Here is a 4,100-nt window from a genome sequence, read left to right on the forward strand (position 1 = left end):
TTATACAGTGAGGTACACAGAGGTATATACAGTGAGGTACACAGGGGGTATATACAGTGAGGTACACAGGGGGTATATACAGTGAGGTACACAGGGGGTATATACAGTGAGGTACACAGGGGGTATATACAGTGAGGTACACAGGAGTATATACAGTGAGGTACACAGGGGGTATATACAGTGAGGTGTGAGGTATACAGGGTTATATACAGTGAGGTACACAGGGGGTATATACAGTGAGGTATACAGGGGTATATACAGTGAGGTACACAGGGGGTATATACAGTGAGGTACACAGGGGGTATATACAGTGAGGTACACAGGGGTATATACAGTGAGGTATACAGGGGTATATACAGTGAGGTGTGAGGTACACAGGGGTATATACAGTGAGGTATACAGGGGTATATACAGTGAAGTGTGAGGTATACAGGGGTATATACAGTGAGGTATACAGGGGTATATACAGTGAGGTATACAGGGGTATATACAGTGAGGTACACAGGGGGTATATACAGTGAGGTACACAGGGGTATATACAGTGAGGTACACAGGGGGTATATACAGTGAGGTACACAGGGGTATATACAGTGAGGTACACAGGGGTATATACAGTGAGGTACACAGGGGTATATACAGTGAGGTACACAGGGAGTATATACAGTGAGGTACACAGGGGTATATACAGTGAGGTACACAGGGGTATATACAGTGAGGTACACAGGGGTATATACAGTGAGGTACACAGGGGTATATACAGTGAGGTACACAGGGGTATATACAGTGAGGTACACAGGGGTATATACAGTGAGGTACACAGGGGTATATACAGTGAGGTATACAGGAGTATATACAGTGAGGTACACAGGGGTATATACAGTGAGGTATACAGGGGTATATACAGTGAGGTGTGAGGTACACAGGGGGTATATACAGTGAGGTGTGAGGTACACAGGGGGTATATACAGTGAGGTGTGAGGTACACAGGGGGTATATACAGTGAGGTACACAGGGGTATATACAGTGAGGTATACAGGGGTATATACAGTGAGGTATACAGGGGTATATACAGTGAGGTACACAGGGGGTATATACAGTGAGGTACACAGGGGTATATACAGTGAGGTATACAGGGGTATATACAGTGAGGTACACAGGGGGTATATACAGTGAGGTACACAGGGGTATATACAGTGAGGTACACAGGGGGTATATACAGTGAGGTACACAGGGGTATATACAGTGAGGTGTGAGGTACACAGGGGCATATACAGTGAGGTGTGAGGTACACAGGGGGTATATACAGTGAGGTACACAGGGGTATATACAGTGAGGTGTGAGGTACACAGGGGTATATACAGTGAGGTACACAGGGGTATATACAGTGAGGTATACAGGGGTATATACAGTGAGGTACACAGGGGATATATACAGTGAGGTATACAGGGGTATATACAGTGAGGTACACAGGGGGTATATACAGTGAGGTGTGAGGTATACAGGGGTATATACAGTGAGGTACACAGGGGCTATATACAGTGAGGTACACAGGGGTATATACAGTGAGGTACACAGGGGGTATATACAGTGAGGTACACAGGGGCTATATACAGTGAGGTACACAGGGGTATATAGAGTGAGGTACACAGGGGGTATATACAGTGAGGTGTGAGGTATATAGGGGTATATACAGTGAGGTACACAGGGGTATATACAGTGAGGTACACAGGGGGAATATACAGTGAGGTACACAGGGGGTATATACAGTGAGGTACACAGGGGGTATATACAGTGAGGTACACAGGGGTATATACAGTGAGGTGTGAGGTACACAGGGGTATATACAGTGAGGTACACAGGGGGTATATACAGTGAGGTGTGAGGTATACAGGGGTATATACAGTGAGGTACACAGGGGGTATATACAGTGAGGTACACAGGGGTAAATACAGTGAGGTACACAGGGGGTATATACAGTGAGGTGTGAGGTATACAGGGGTATATACAGTGAGGTACACAGGGGGTATATACAGTGAGGTACACAGGGGTATATACAGTGAGGTACACAGAGGTATATACAGTGAGGTACACAGGGGGTATATACAGTGAGGTACACAGGGGTATATACAGTGAGGTACACAGGAGTATATACAGTGAGGTACACAGGGGGTATATACAGTGAGGTGTGAGGTATACAGGGGTATATACAGTGAGGTACACAGGGGGTATATACAGTGAGGTATACAGGGGTATATACAGTGAGGTACACAGGGGGTATATACAGTGAGGTACACAGGGGGTATATACAGTGAGGTACACAGGAGTATATACAGTGAGGTACACAGGGGTATATACAGTGAGGTACACAGGGGTATATACAGTGAGGTACACAGGGGGTATATACAGTGAGGTACACAGGGGTATATACAGTGAGGTATACAGGGGTATATACAGTGAGGTACACAGGGGTATATACAGTGAGGTACACAGGGGTATATACAGTGAGGTACACAGGAGTATATACAGTGAGGTACACAGGGGTATATACAGTGAGGTATACAGGAGTATATACAGTGAGGTACACAGGGGTATATACAGTGAGGTATACAGGGGTATATACAGTGAGGTGTGAGGTACACAGGGGGTATATACAGTGAGGTGTGAGGTACACAGGGGGTATATACAGTGAGGTGTGAGGTACACAGGGGGTATATACAGTGAGGTACACAGGGGTATATACAGTGAGGTACACAGGGGTATATACAGTGAGGTATACAGGGGTATATACAGTGAGGTACACAGGGGGTATATACAGTGAGGTACACAGGGGTATATACAGTGAGGTACACAGGGGGTATATACAGTGAGGTACACAGGGGTATATACAGTGAGGTATACAGGGGTATATACAGTGAGGTGTGAGGTACACAGGGGCATATACAGTGAGGTGTGAGGTACACAGGGGGTATATACAGTGAGGTACACAGGGGGTATATACAGTGAGGTACACAGGGGTATATACAGTGAGGTACACAGGGGTATATACAGTGAGGTACACAGGGGTATATACAGTGAGGTGTGAGGTACACAGGGGTATATACAGTGAGGTACACAGGGGTATATACAGTGAGGTATACAGGGGTATATACAGTGAGGTACACAGGGGGTATATACAGTGAGGTATACAGGGGTATATACAGTGAGGTACACAGGGGGTATATACAGTGAGGTGTGAGGTATACAGGGGTATATACAGTGAGGTACACAGGGGTATATACAGTGAGGTACACAGGGGCTATATACAGTGAGGTACACAGGGGTATATACAGTGAGGTACACAGGGGGTATATACAGTGAGGTGTGAGGTATATAGGGGTATATACAGTGAGGTACACAGGGGTATATACAGTGAGGTACACAGGGGGTATATACAGTGAGGTACACAGGGGGTATATACAGTGAGGTACACAGGGGGTATATACAGTGAGGTACACAGGGGTATATACAGTGAGGTGTGAGGTACACAGGGGTATATACAGTGAGGTACACAGGGGGTATATACAGTGAGGTGTGAGGTATACAGGGGTATATACAGTGAGGTACACAGGGGGTATATACAGTGAGGTACACAGGGGTAAATACAGTGAGGTACACAGGGGGTATATACAGTGAGGTGTGAGGTATACAGGGGTATATACAGTGAGGTACACAGGGGGTATATACAGTGAGGTACACAGGGGTATATACAGTGAGGTACACAGAGGTATAAATACAGTGAGGTACACAGGGGGTATATACAGTGAGGTACACAGGGGGTATATACAGTGAGGTACACAGGGGTATATACAGTGAGGTACACAGGAGTATATACAGTGAGGTACACAGGGGGTATATACAGTGAGGTGTGAGGTACACAGGGGGTATATACAGTGAGGTACACAGGGGTATATACAGTGAGGTACACAGGGGGTATATACAGTGAGGTATACAGGGGTATATACAGTGAGGTACACAGGGGGTATATACAGTGAGGTACACAGGGGGTATATACAGTGAGGTACACAGGGGTATATACAGTGAGGTATACAGGGGTATATACA

The 4,100-nt window shown here is 46.0% G+C and overlaps 1 long non-coding RNA gene across 1 annotated transcript; it reads left to right on the plus strand.

Moving 5' to 3' along the window:
• The first annotated feature begins 1,649 nt into the window (after nt 1-1,649).
• Nucleotides 1,650-3,554, plus strand: LOC142186807 (uncharacterized). Its single transcript, XR_012712332.1, has 3 exons — nt 1,650-1,697; nt 3,359-3,389; nt 3,513-3,554. It is a non-coding gene; the product is annotated as an uncharacterized LOC142186807 (long non-coding RNA).
• Nucleotides 3,555-4,100: the final 546 nt, after the last annotated feature.

Source organism: Leptodactylus fuscus, unplaced genomic scaffold (assembly GCF_031893055.1).
Source record: "Leptodactylus fuscus isolate aLepFus1 unplaced genomic scaffold, aLepFus1.hap2 HAP2_SCAFFOLD_1196, whole genome shotgun sequence".
NCBI lineage: Eukaryota > Metazoa > Chordata > Amphibia > Anura > Leptodactylidae > Leptodactylus > Leptodactylus fuscus.